Consider the following 14,165-nt stretch of genomic DNA (forward strand, 5'->3'; position numbering starts at 1 on the left):
TAAATCTGAGAAATTGATGAAATTGTTTCCCCGCCAAAAAAATTACCTGACTAAATGTTTAAGAGCAAGGTGCCACTGGTGTATGGCATGGAAGTGGATTGGTACATTTATTTTAATGATTTGTGTTTAAAGTGTCTTTGTACAGCGTTCTTGGGTGTCAAGTGATGAATTATTAATTATAATTAATACTATTTTTTTTTATAACTAAATCTTATTTTCCATCTTTCTTTGTTGATGAGCTCCCATTGAAGAATTTATTGGTAACAGAACACGCCGAAACAACTGAAGTAACAACAATTTTATACCATTGATACCATTTTAACAAAGTTTGCTCTCCTCCGTCAAATCATACAGCACCACAGTATAACAACTATAATACACCTTCATCCTTAAAAAGCAGACTTCATCACATCATTGTGCATGATGAAACAGCAGACAGGCGATGCTTGTACATGTTTACTGATGGACAGGCTGGCATTTTGCATGGCGTATGCATTAAATCAAAAGAGAAATGGTAATCCTAGATGTGTGAACACAAAGAGATAGATGACAATCATACCTCAGTGTTCTGTGCCAAATCGGAAGGGCACAGATATTTTCATAACAGGATGTACATGATGGGCAAAGGAATTTAAAATGTTTTGCATTCTTACCTTTTATTTTGATGACCAGTTGCGTCATATTCAGCCCTTCATTATTCCGGCACAAGCATAACCAGCCCCCTCATTGAAATTCACCATTTCGGATACACGGCCTTCCCATCAGCAGCACCGTGTACTTACAAATATTTTCCCACACGATTCCAAGTCTGATGTAATTTTCACCACAGCTCCACCCAGCGCAGGATATAAACCATCCTTAATGTGGCTCAGGGATATGCAAAGGGAGAGCCTGTACCGACACATGTTAACGGCATATCCGCTTAACAATAAAAAAATAAATGGCCTTTTGCATTGGTTACAGTATAATTAGTTTAAAGTTAAAATGATTTCATATGCAACTCGAGAACTAAATAGAAATTATAATCCCCTCCATCTAATCTAGGCTGTTAAGTATAAACTTAGTACAATATGTAGAAATGAATATTCAACCCATTTAAAATAGTTGTAAAAATAAAAACAGTACATTTCCCTTTAATAATTTAACCTGCACTTATTATTAATTTCACAACTTCACATGAGTATTATTATTGAGACCACTGACTGTCATTTTTTGTTATTGGTCAATTTTTCCCTGCTACAATAGTTGCACACACCTAAAATAGTGTTTCATGTAAACCGTGGTGTTAGACAGACCTTAAAGACAAAATAACTCTACATGGAAGAAAATCAAAACATTTGCATACATAAAGGAATGCAGTGAAATAGAATTATGGCATAGAAACTGAGCATAACAAAATTAACATTTTGGGGAAAATGTTAAAAAAGAAAAAATATACTGTTGCAGGTGTTTGGAATGAGAGAACCTTCTGCAACCTAATCTAAAACAACAGGCAATGCAACTACCAGCAGTTTCCAAGGTGCTGGGATTATGGAAGACTCTATCCAATGTGTTAAGTAGATTGTAATGCAGTTCATATGCATGTGGTACATTTTATTTTGGCACGGTTTTATCGGTACGGGTACAAGGTACGTTAAGTGGCATCAACAGTTATTTAAGAGGCTTTATAATCATGAGTGTGTTCACTCAGCACTAACAATGGTGCACAGAGAGTTGATAACACGGGATTCTCCATCTAATCCAGCAGGTGGATGCTGGCGATGCGAATGACAATTTCGTTCTCTTCTGAGTCAACTGGTTGTTGAAAATGGTAATGGTAATAGTAGCAGCATTAATGATGTATATAATAATAATTTCCAACTGCTACAGTAACATCCTTGAAACACATTCAACAGCTAATGTCCCAAAGAGCTGCATCATGTGAAAACATATATCACCAGTTGGGGCATCAAATTGACCATTATGATATAAGGCAATCAAAAAACATTTAGATAACATAAGAGTAACAATTTTCAGTGGGACCTAATACTTAGTTAACCACTCCACATTGATGAAACTTGAGCATCCTGCCAGAACATAGAATTGTTTAGAAATTGAATGCCTCTTACCCCAATTGTTAATGCCCCTTGTCCAGCCTTTTGATGCTGATTTGATTATTGGGCTGATTAATTCATGGTCTTGAATCGAAATTCAGTACACTGAGAGCAGTCTGTAGTTATGACATGTGATCTATGAACATGAATTAAAATGCAATACGTGTTTATATTGCATTTTAAACTGACACGAAAATTGCGTGCATTAGTGTAAAGTAATCAAGCATTTGAGTGATGATTTTTTTAAATTATGACATGACAAAACCGTGCCAAAATTGAATATACCAAGTATGTTATAATGAAGATGACATGTTAGATTGCATTTCATTTTGGTGTGACTAATATTTCATTTTGGACTGAGGCTATCACAATCTGTGGTAGATATATTACCACAGCTACTCTAGTTACAAAAGCACAAATGTACGGGAAAATAAGACGCTTATGTGGTGACAAAAAGACAATGTAAATTAAAGTACAAACTGCAGCAACCTACCAAGTACCACTTCATTTGGGAAAAAATGATGAAGATCATTTCATTTTTGGGTGTATATAGTGACTTCTGGAACTTGTTCACTCTTTACTATAAATGCAACTAATATCAGAAGAAAAATAGGTGGATTTTTAATATGCTATCTTTTCATCACAAATCTAAATTGACTGAGTGTTCAGTTCAAATATTATTGTTGATCGCAGTGATGTCAGTACTAAAGTAGCATTCTGTAGGTGTTATGTCACAGTTAAAAACTAGCTATCAGGATTTTACTTCTAAGTAGGTGACGTAAAGTATTTGTCCAGCCTGAGCAACTACAAAAATGTTTTTTGTGACTTGAGTTTTAGTAGTTATTTTCCTCTCATGTCCCCTAAATTATTTGTTAAGGTAGTGCATGATTTCAAATTGACCTCTGCATTTAAATTTGTCCCATATATCAATGTTTCTCAGCCACTGGGTTGCCATTGGTTGGGTGGCGAGTTGCTGTTTTTTTATAATGGTAGTAGGTTGCTGCTCCAGTGATAATGAAGGAGGATGGAAGATGTGAGGGCTCCAACAATTGCTTTCAGATCACCAAGTGTGACAATCCCTGGCAGGTTGCAAAAAAGTGAGTCTTTCTACTAATAAAGTTGAGGAACAGAGCTTGTATAGGGTTGGTTCCTACCTTGTACCCAGTGATTTCTAGTATAAGCTGTGGCCCTGCACTGGACCATAAAGTATGGTTTGAAAATCTTAGGTTATGTAATTTTTCCTTCTTATTTTTATAACATAGTAAAAAAAAAATTGACACAAAGTTAAAGAAAGTGAAATATCTGTTTTTGACATTCTTATCTCCTGTTTGTATGTCTGTTTTGAAACTTCTAAGATTTATACTTTTTACATTGATATATTAGGGTTTTATCCAATTCCTCATTGTACATTTTATGTAAGAGTTTATTGAGGCTGTTGTTGATCCATGACCATAAAGTCATTCTATAGATTTCAAGTAGATATCTTTTTTTTTTATTCTTTTTCTGGAACTTGGGTTCCATCAAAACGGTCATTGGACATAATGGCCACCTCAGTAAGACAGGCTCTAAAAAGAGTAGTTCTGTATAGTTTTTCTTAGCTTGACTTGATTGTGCTGCTTGAACCTTTTGTTCAACTTGATGGCTTCTTTTCAAAAGATAAACATTTTGGAGTTTATGCACCTGAGCCCAGTTTGTATTGTCATTGCTTTGGGACAATATTCTTACTAAATTAAAAAAAAAAAAACTTTTTTTAGTAATATATCCCCACATTCTGCTTTTTTATTTACACAAATTTCCATTTGTATTTTAATTGGAATTTATAATATGTTATGAGGAGCAGCATGATGGCATCAGTGACCCCAAAAGGCAGGTAAAACTCCTGTTCCTACCTATGTATGAAATATGCATTTTGTGTATATATCTAAGTAAATTTTTACTACATGTATATACTTTAAATATTCATGTTAGGTTAGTGGGTATTTATAAATTTACTGGAGCAAATGTGGAATTGAGTTGAAGAATAGGCTGGTTTTCCACTTGTGTGTTATATTCTGCTGGGTGGGCAACACTTCACTGTAGTCCTATGTTAGGAGAAGCCACTTCATGAAATGAATGACAAACTACTAAATGAGCAGGGATAATACTTTATGAACTGCCTTTGCCCATTAGATAAAAATAGAGTTTTTTTTTTTTTGTCTGCCTTGTAAATCTTCCCTCCTCCCAAAACAGTACACAACCAAAAAAACAGCATCACCTGAAAGTTCAAAATATTTATTTATTTTTTTATGTTCGGTATTTTGGTCAGTATTCATTCTAGATGACCATTTCAATTGAGTAGTATTTTAAATAGCCCCAACTTTTGCAGGACTTTCTAGCCATTTCAGGTTCAAACTTTTAAGTAGTGATGTAGTTCATCTGTGCTGAAATCTGGTTGTTCATCTAAGTACCTTTGCCTAAGTCAACAGAGGTTGCCAGGGAAATTGGATATCCAGGAGTCATTTCTGAATTTGTTTTTCCTTTAAAAAATTGTTCAAGGTGCTATGTATTTATTATTTGTATGTGGTATTTTTCTCTGTATATTGGAAGAAAACAATATGCTTTATAATACTGATATGGTAGTTATTTCAAAAATTTGTATTACATAGTCTAAAGTTGTTCGACATGTCAATAATACTTATCTCCTCATAAGCTCTAATTCTAATTGTAACTAACATTTAACATTGGTTTGTTTTTGTAGCTATTGTACAGTATTTTGTAAATTGGGTGGTTTTGTAATGATAAAATTAAATTATTTCTAATTTGTGTATCGTTTTCTTATTTTACCATTGCATAGTATATGCAATTATGCTCCCATAATACCTCAGATGTTTAAACACTCCTTCAGTGATATTCTATATGTTGATAGACTCCCAGCTAAAGTGGTTGGTTTTTTCACCACAAAAGACAGACGTGACACCGACAATGCGTAAATCAATTTGTGTGTCTTTGTTTGTATATGTATGGAAAAATACATGCATTAAAAATAAAATATCTATTCCGCTGACATTTTCTACATTTGTGAATTATTCCAGATCATACCTTTCGTCAATACCTAATATTGAACAAAAGGGATCATGGGCAAAAAAATCCAAAATTTGAATATTTATTTGTTAATGAAATCTCCTTAACATATAAATGCACCCTTGTGCAGAGATACTCATGAAATCCATCTCTCTCAGTGCTTTGGAAAAAGACCGACAGACATTTTTTCCTGAAGATTGACATTAATATTAACTGCATGTTTCAGGTCCTGGCACAATATGTCAATGCGTTCTACATTTGGATCTTTCCTAAACTGTAAATTACTTTTTCTTCAACCATTATTATACTGGAATGCTTATTATACTTCATATTATTGACCTAAACATTTTAAAATTTACCTAGTGACCAGGACTGATTACAGTGGTCTGCTCTAAAAAGAAAATTGTGGTGTCTCTCACACTTAGCATTAGTTGAGTTGGAAACAAGTTAAAATCACGTATTTGGTACACATTTATTTTCTTGTAATCTGTTTTATTTCCTCTTATTACTTAAAAACAGCCAGTCATTTATATTTAGAAGGGATAGGATAGAAAGATTTTCATTTTATTATCTAGAAAGAGAGTAAGTTGTTGTTTAAATGTTTTTTTCAGAATTTTGCAAGGTCAGGTTGATCAGTCCATTTTCTTGACTAGGTAGCAGGTAAGCAAATGTTGAAAGAGTACACAGCCTTCCTTTATTAACCAAAAAAAAAAAGTGTGTGCAAAATTTTCTTGGGAATATAAATGCAGGAAACTGCAAAGAATTACTTGAGGAGCATCTTTTCTTCCTACCAAGCATTTGGGTGCAACATGTCTTAGAAATCCATTTCTTATACACTCATTTGGATTTTTTCCTGAAGAGCATGGAAGAGCGGTCTGTGATGGACATGAGGAGAGGTTCGACCAGGATGTAACTAAAATGGAGAAACAGTGGAAAGTGGAGTGAGTCTATGTTAGCAGACAACTGTTGGTTATTCCACTGTGAAATACCTTCAGAAGACAACAACAAAGTGACTACATTTTATAAGAAATAATTATATTTTAAGCAAATATGTGAAATTTACCATTTTTAAATTTTATTTTTTTTAATGCCTCTTTTCTGTTTTTTTTTTTTTTTTTTCCATTTTAAACCTTATCTTGTGGTGTTTGCACCTGAATGTCATAGAGCAGTTCTGTTGCCCTATTTAGATTCAGCACTCTCAAATCTATAAAGAATACCTACAATTTTCAACAGGAGTGATTCTTTTTTTTTGCAGATCAGTATTATTACCTCAATCATTCAAGTAGTTGATCATAATTTTGTCTTTTGGGCCAAATTCATTGGTGATACCATCCTGGTGATAGGTCAGTACATATTTCATAGCTAAAAAGGAAAGAACCACTGAACTTTGGTTTATATCTTTTAGACTAAAAGATCTGATCAGAATGAACAGTTGCCTTAGCTCCAGGGCAGAGTTATTTTCACATACACAGTGACTTTTTATCTATTTAACCAATAAACAACCTGTTACCAGTGTCTACCACAATAAAGAACTGTACATAAATAAAATATATACATATATTCCTGTCAATTTAGTTTTGCTCTGTTAATTCCGAGCTGTTTAAAGTTTAATACACTTTTAAATTAATTAAATGTCATTTTGATTTTACGAGACTACCAGAAAAATCATGTCTATTTCTTTTATGTGGATTGATCGCACTATGTGTAAATATGAAGGAATTGGTGAAAGCTTGAAGTGTTTGTCTTCTACTAAAATGAACTACCTACATTTGCATGTCATGTTTCTAAGCCTCTCACTATTAAAAGTCCTTTTAATGATAAGTTTCTTTAAAACTCTTGATACCCCAAAGTCCACTTTTACAAAAGAGTAATAAACTAAGATGCGTGTGAATCATTCTCATTCTGTGATTTTTCTCTTAACTTTTACTCTTTTTTTTTTTTTTAATTTAAATGATTTATGTTGCAAATATTACAAATACCTGTCAGATAAATACAATTTGTGATTGAGAATCATTTTACTCATATTGCATATGTAGTAAATGCAAAAACTCAAAACTTTTGTCTGGTCTACAGTAGTCTAAAGCCAGCATTTCAAGACCCTGTTTTTATCCTTTAAGGAATGGCTTCCTTATTGCCACTCGCCCTGGCAAACCTTTAGCACAAAGTTATCTCTTCACAACAGAAACTGAGACTTGATTTTTGCTTGAAGCTGTTGTGCTGTGAGGTGCCTATCACGCAAGCTGGTCACCCTCAGAAACTTGTCTTCTGATTTGGGTTGTGATTGGATCTGCCAGATCTCTGCCTATCAAAGTTTCTTCCAGTTTTCTTTAGATTGTGTAGGACACCATAGTCACCGACACTATTTATTAATTTTTTTTTTGTTGCAATTTCTCTAAAATGAAAAGCCTACACTTCTAAAGGAAATAATGCTCTGTCTCATTTCATTTATTTGCCCTTTTTCTTGCCATTATTACTGGAATATTGTAAATTTCAGGGGGTGTAGTAACACCGTCTGTTCCAGCTGTGCTTTAAAACAGACGGAGGGTTTTTTTAAGTAATCAAAAGAAATTGGGACACCTGTGAAAACCATTTGCTTCAACTTGTAAGGCTTAATTTACTTTAATTACTTTAGAGCATCTGTAGGTTGTAACCTTTTCGTTGTTCCTTGAAGAAGGCCTATTTGTAAAATTGTGTTATTTCCTTTTTTCAGTTTTTGCTAAGCTTTAAATTTAAACCTCTGGCAGTCTAGCTTTTCACTATTTTAAGTCATTCATTGCATTTCAACTGATTAAATTTGAAGAAAAACTGAGATGTTCTAAAACGTTTCACCAGTAATGTACACACATGCTCTGACTTCCAAGAGGGAGCCCACTGCTCCATTGTGTAAAAGTACAAACGAATTGGGAGGAGGAACAAGGAGCTAACTAAACAGAGTACTGCTAGTAATTTTAGTTACACTTCAAGCACTACTTGTGAGCAAATATGAATGTACTGCCTTCATAAGATGCTAAATCTATACTAATAAAAGGAAAAGCCCTCACTCACTGACTCATCACTAATTCTCCAACTTCCTGTGTAGGTAGAAGGCTGAAATTTGGCAGGCTTATTCCTTACAGCTTACTTACAAAAGTTAAGCAGGTTTCATTTCGAAATTCTACACGTAATAGTCGACAACATACGCCATTTTGAACTTTCTTATTTATGGCCCCATCTTCACGAAATTTGGTAGGCGGCTTCCCTGCACTAACCGAAACCGATGTACGTACTTATTTCGGTGGTATGACGCCACTATCGGCCACCATATTGAACTTTCCAACGGTCTTTGCTACTTATGGGCCCATCTTCAAGAAATTTGGTACGCGGGATCCAAACGCTAACTGAATCCTACTTACGTACATATATACATCCATAGCCTACAGCTCAGTAACCGTGTGAGGCATTGTTGGGTCCCCCATCCTAACGCCTCCCACGTTGTTGGCTGCCTACCTATATAAGGCCGTCCGTCGTTCTGGTCTCTACATTCTCTTCCTGCTGATAACTGCAGCCTTTTTATTTAATCCACGGCTTCTCCGCTGTTTTATTGTTCGTTTAATACGATTATAGTTATTGTTTAGGTATTTTAGACTTACTTTACATTGTTCAGGAACCCATTTCCTTTATCGTTCCAACCGTACCCCCATTAATATGTCTATCGAGGTGATCACCATCGATCAAAGAACTGTCACTTACCGAGTGGTTTCCATGCCCGGAGGTGGCACCTGCCTTTTCCATTTTCTTTGTTACATATTGCACAACCATATCAGGCTCACTCTTGATATCCGGAGGAACATTGTGTCTTATGTATTAAATGACTGGGACAGGTTCAAGGTGTGGACTGATGACGGTCCAGGAGATAATTATTCTACACAGGAGCACTAGAAGAGTGAAATGCTTAAGCCCTTCACCTATGGTTCTGCATGTGAGTTGATGGCTGCCGCTGAATTGTTCGGTTGTCGCTTTCAAGTGTACCGAAATGGCCAAATATTTTACACCTTTCGACAACCGCCAATGCCTCTTTAGCATCTTAGATTCACAGGTGACGATTTCAGTAGTGGACACGTTGATGTTTATGAATGTTTAAACTCTCAAAAGCTGGATGGGAAGTTATCGATGAAACCGGTTGTATACTTACAACGCTTGACAGATGCCGAATGTCACTTCAATACAAGTCCTGCAAATACTGTCGTAATTGAAATAAACCATGAAACTCAAACCGATTATGACCGATTTGAGACAAGATTACTTTTCACATGGCCAACTGTACGTTGCATGCTCAAAAGTAAGCTCAGCGGAGGGTCGAACTGACAATGTGGTATACAAAGAAAACCTTAACAAATAATTATTGGTATATTTTCCCTCAGTTTAAAAAGGTTTAATTTTCTTCTTAATAAAAATTTTAAGGCAGTATTTCGCCGCTGCGAAGCGCGGGTATTTTGCTAGTCTGAAATAAACTGATTACACTATATATCAATTTTTTTTAAAAAGGCAGTGCCATTGTCCTCTTGCATGCACATTGTACATTGCAAGCTCTGAGTACCAATCAACAATCGACTTTATGCGCTTTTTGCAACATGACACTTGCATGCATGATAAAAAGGCAAAATAGGCGCTGTAGCCAAGGCACGATCAAACACAACGGAGTATGATATTTTTTCTATAATACATGCTTAATCACTTTTTTGTTTGAATTATGCTAGAAAGAGAATAACTGAGAATGCTATGTTTGAGTGAGTAAAAGTAATTAGTAACTTCTAATTTTCTTTTTAAAAAAAAAAAATCCAGCTTCCCATTGATAGTTTATTCAGATCAATTTTATGATGAGGTGGATCTAGTTTTTTTGCCAATACGGCATCATGATTAGCAACAACTTTAAATGAATTTGAAATGAATCACCTTTGAATCATCATAATAACATTACAGAACACCACTATGTGTGGTCAACACCAGTAATCTGTGAGACAGCAAAACTACTGTGTCCCAAGCCAAAATGCCCATGCACCATCACCCAAAGCAGGTGTAGACACTTTTTCAGTATTTGGGCAGAACAATGAATGATTCATAATCCAAAAGCATATTGCATATCCTCAATGTTTTGAATTGATGATGTGAACTTTTAAGACATTGCACCGCCGAGTGTGCAGCTAGGACAGTGGCATGTACAAAAACATGCACACTGCAATGTATATATAAGCAACAGCACAGAGAATGTTGTCAAATCTAAAATACAGGGCAATTGAAGTTGTCTTTTATGGGACTTTATGGGACTACTGGAGAATATGGGACAGCTAGTCATCCTAATTTTATTTCACTCATTTTATCTCATCTAATAGCTCTGAAATACTTTGATTATATTTTGTGTCAGTTTTCTTCTAAAAGCTGTGTTCTTTGTAAATGACTTTTTTCTTTTCAATTGAAACACTTTTTAGCCCTGTAAAAATGTGTACTAGCTTTTTCTGTTAGGCACCATTTTCTTTCTTTATGATTGTGCCATGTAAATCACTTTGAGTCCTTGTAGGAGTGGATGAAAAATACATTGACCCTTAGAGTATTGCAGAAAAAGTAGTTTGTTTATGGGATGGTAAATGTATGGGAGTAATTTTTAAAAGGACATTTTTACTTAGCACACACAACCCAGTGTCTAGGCAGCTCTGGTTTAGGCAAAGAAAATGAAGAATACTGCCCAAATAAGAGTTTAATCAAATTAATTAGCTATTTTACTGTATTTCTGCTTTTGGACACATACTAAGTAACAAAGAGTTTTGAAGGCCAAAACAATTGTTTTCCCAGCCATGTGTTTTGAAATACAGTTGTGCTTGAAAGTTTGTGAACCCTTTAGAATTTTCTATATTTCTGCATAAATATGACCTCAACATTATCAGATTTTCACTCAAGCCATAAAAATAGATAAAAAGAAAACAGTTAAACCAATGAGACAAATATATTATACTTGGTCATTTATTTATTGAGGAAAATGATCACATTTTACATATTTATGAGTGGCAAAAGTATGTGAACCTCTGGGATTAGCAGTTAGTTTGAAGGTGAAATTCGAGTCGGGTGTTCTTAATCATTGGGATGACAATCAGGTGTGAGTGAGCACCCTGTGTTATTTAAAGAACAGGGATCTATCAAAGTCTGCTCTTCACAACACATGTTTGTGGAAGTGTATCATGGCACGAACAAAGGAGATTTCTGAGGATCTCAGAAAAAGAATTGTTGATACTCATCAGGCTGGAAAAGGTTACAAAACCATCTCTAAAGAGTTTGGACTCCATCAATCCACAGTCAGACAGACTGTATACAAATTGAGGAAATTTAAGACCATTGTTACCCCCTCCCCAGGAGTGGTTGACCAACAAAAATCACTCCAAGAGCAAGGCCTGTAATAGTCGGCGAGGTCACAAAGTACCCCAGGGTAACTTCTAAGCAACTGAAGGCCTCTCTCACATTGGCTAATGTTCATGTTTTCATGTTCATGAGTCCACCATCAGGAGAACACTGAACAACAATGGTGTACATGGCAGGATTGCAAGGAGAAAGCCACTGCTCTCCAAAAAAAACATTGCTGCTCGTCTGCAGTTTGCTAAGATCACGTGGACAAACCAGATGGCTATTGGAAGAATGTTTTGTGGACGGATGAGACCAAAATAGAACTTTTTGGTTTAAATGAAAAGCGGTTTGTTTGGAGAAAGGAAAACACTGCATTCCAGCATAAGAGCCTTATCCCATATGTGAAACATGGTGGTGGTAGTATCATGGTTTGGGCCAGTTTTACTGCATCTGGGCCAGGACGGCTTGCCTTCATTGATGGAACAATGAATTCTGAATTATATCAGAGAATTCTAAAGGAAAATGTCAGGACATCTGTCCATGAACTGAATCTCAAGAGAAGGTGGGTCATGCAGCAAGACAACGACCATAAGCACACAAGTGGTTCAACCAAAGAATAGTTAAACAAGAATAAAGTTAATGTTTTGGAATGGCCAAGTCAAAGTCTTGACCTTAATCCAATCGAAATGTTGTGGAAGGACCTGAAGCGAGCAGTTAATGTGAGGAAACCCACCAACATCCCAGAGTTGAAGCTGTTCTTTATGGAGGAATGGGCTAAAATTCCTCCAGGCCGGTGTGCAGGAATGATCAAAAGTTACCAGAAACGTTTAGTTGCAGTTATTGCTGCAAAGGGGGGTAACACCAGATACTGAAAGCAAAGGTTCACATACTTTTGCCACTCACAAATATGTAATATTCGATCATTTTCCTTAATAAATAAATGAGCAAGTATAATAGTTTTGTCTAATTTGTTTAACTGGTTTCTCTTTATCTACTTTTAGGATTGAGTGAAAATCTGATGATGTTTTAGGTCATATTTATACAGAAATATAGAAAATTCTAAAGGGTTCACAAACTTTCAAGCACAACTGTATGTTCATCATTATTTTAAATTGCAATTAATTTAAAGCATAATATCAAATTTGGAAATCGTATTATGCAGTCAGACAAATTTGTTGATAACCCTACAGCCGTATATTTCTAGAAAATGCTTGAATGAAAAGCAAATGTCCCATGTATACTTTCATGCCTTTAATATGTCATCAAGTAAAGCAAAGCAAGTATAAATAGAGAATATTGTTTATTCTCCAAAGATATTCTGAAATTGTTACCTCTAGAAAAGATGATTTTTGCTCAAACTAGCTGTTTTTTATCTCATGTCACATGTCTCCAATAATATAATCAATCAATCAGTCAGCCTCTTTAAATGGAGGAAAGTTCTCACTGTGCTGTTTTATGCGCTTTGCTGGGAAGCTTAGAAAGCAAATTACAGATAAGCATGTTGAAGGCAAAGGCACCTCCAAGCAGCTTGATGTTCCTATGACAACAGTTGCAAATATTAAGACATTTTAAGATCCATGTGATTGTAGCCAGCCTCCCTGAATACAGGCAATAAAGGAAAATCAATCCCAGATTGGGCAGTAGGATTGTGAGAATGGTAGACTAAAAGCCAAGTACAGCTTTGAAAGAGATGCACGCTGAACTCCAAGGTCAAAGTCCATCTGTGTCTGATCCGCCATCTTGTCACTTTTTGAGTGACAGTGGGCTCAATGGAAGAACCCCATCGGACTTCAATATTGATAGAAAAGCATACAAAAGACAGACAGGGATTTGTTAAAATGCAGATTAACAAACCTCCATGCTCCAAGAGAATGTCATTTGGACCGATAAAATAAAACTGGAGATTTTTTTTGACAAGTCACATTAGTTCTATATCCACAGATGAAAAAATGAAGAGTTTAAAGAAAAGTACACCCACCATATCTACTGTGAAAAATAAGGGAGGCTTGGTTATGTTTTGGGGCTGCTTTGCTTCATGTGGCATGGGGTGCCTTGAGTCTGTGCTGGTACAATGATATCTCAAGACTATCAAAACATTCAGGAGTGAAAAGTACTCTCCAGTGTCAGAAAGCTCATGTCTCAGTCACAGGTCATGGATCCTCCAAAAGGATAATGACCCAGAATGCACAGGTAAGAGCACCTAAGTGGCCTTCTAAGACCCCTTAATTTGAATCTTTTTGAACGTCTATGGAAAGAACTGAAACATGCAGTCTGGAGAAGGCACCCCAGACGGTTCTGCTGAAGTGCCAACAACTTAGTTCTTGTTTTTCAATCAGATTTTGACACCCCCTGTTTTCGATGAAAGGCATTTTGCATTTCACTTTGTGTTTTGTTTCAGTTGTAGTAATGTCATGCATCATTAGATACAAGACTACATTTTGTGTTGGCCTTGTATCATCTATTTATATTTTGTCTCACAAAAATTAAATACAATGAAATTTACAGCTGGTCTCTCACTCCTCAACCGTGATCACAATCTCTGTGTAGCACATGAAAGAATGGGGCTCATTGAAAGGGTTTGAAGGGTTCATGATAATGTGATTAGCTTGTTTGTCCAGCAAGCTAAAAAAGAAAAAAACTTTA

The 14,165-nt window shown here is 35.5% G+C and overlaps 1 protein-coding gene across 2 annotated transcripts in view; it reads left to right on the top strand.

Annotated features, from left to right (window-relative positions):
- LOC120523987 overlaps positions 1-14,165 on the top strand; it is a 68,387-nt gene that overhangs the window by 38,056 nt on the left and 16,166 nt on the right. The window lies entirely within an intron of this gene.

The sequence above is a fragment of the Polypterus senegalus genome, chromosome 2 (assembly GCF_016835505.1).
Source record: "Polypterus senegalus isolate Bchr_013 chromosome 2, ASM1683550v1, whole genome shotgun sequence".
Lineage (NCBI taxonomy): Eukaryota > Metazoa > Chordata > Cladistia > Polypteriformes > Polypteridae > Polypterus > Polypterus senegalus.